The 1,032-nt window shown below is 35.9% G+C and overlaps 1 long non-coding RNA gene across 1 annotated transcript; it reads left to right on the top strand.

Annotated features, from left to right (window-relative positions):
- Nucleotides 1–594: 594 nt before the first annotated feature.
- Nucleotides 595–1,032, top strand: LOC107735869 (uncharacterized). The gene is made up of 2 exons (XR_001639535.1): nucleotides 595–702; nucleotides 810–1,032. It is a non-coding gene; the product is annotated as an uncharacterized LOC107735869 (long non-coding RNA).

Below are 1,032 nucleotides of genomic sequence, written 5' to 3'. Positions count from 1 at the left end.
TGGGGACATTTGGTCCCCATAACGTGATGAATACCAGGTGCACAAGCACGCACACACACACACACACACACTATTCAGAGCTCCAGACTGCAACTAAAAAGATCTAAAAGTGAAGATAGGAAAAATCTAGAATATAAATGACCTGTGAGTGTCAATGTGAAAAACATTGTTTGAATCAGATGTAGGACAGTGGCTTGTCAGTTTTTCAGAAGATCAGTGATGCTATGCTCTGAGTGATCATATGCAAGCCGACATCTATACATTCACTAAAAAGCGCTGCTGAAAAAAGTCATTAAGTAAAACTAATGAAGAAAAAGTAGTTTGCTTTGAAAAAAAGGTTCCTGCAGCATTTAAACAGATACAGACACTTTTATATTTTGTTACATAATGCAGTGGCATTCAGACATTTCTAAGTATCATGTTAGTGTCAATTTTCTCTTTGAGTGTTAATTTTGACATCTCTATTACTTTCATTCCTGTATTTTGTGTTTTGCAATCTATTAAATCATTATGCAAGAATATATTTTCAGTATTACCTTTCAAAATGAACACCACAGTCCAGCCCTGTGTTTCATTACTGTGTTTATGGCAGATGTTTCTGCGCACCTCATGAGCACAAGTAGTTCATTCGATCGAGAAGGAGACCAGGAACTTCTGGAATGGCTTAAACGCCACGGGGCAGATGCAGATTCCATCGAGAGGGTAATTTACAGAAAAAAAAACTCTTCAATTTGGTCACCAAACGCTGTAAATTCATGTTGTCCTGTGTGTATGAACAGATAATGGAATATTTTCTGTCCAAATCACAGATTCTAGCTGAAGATTACAGTCTTGATGACATCCTTCATTATGTCACAAGAGACGACTTAAAGACTTTGAGATTACGGTGTGTGAACATTTCTGATAATCTGTAATATATTCATTTTTTTGTGTTTTTTTATACTTGTATTTACTACAACTCCCCCAAAACAGCCAAGAATGTGTATAGGAACGTGTTTTTAAAATAAGCTCTAACGATGCATTTATTTGATT

Source organism: Sinocyclocheilus rhinocerous, unplaced genomic scaffold, assembly GCF_001515625.1.
Source record: "Sinocyclocheilus rhinocerous isolate Xijiao unplaced genomic scaffold, SAMN03320098_v1.1 C36346007, whole genome shotgun sequence".
Lineage (NCBI taxonomy): Eukaryota > Metazoa > Chordata > Actinopteri > Cypriniformes > Cyprinidae > Sinocyclocheilus > Sinocyclocheilus rhinocerous.
The sequence above is the reverse complement of the archived record's forward strand: the minus strand, read 5'-3'. Positions and strand labels throughout refer to the sequence as shown.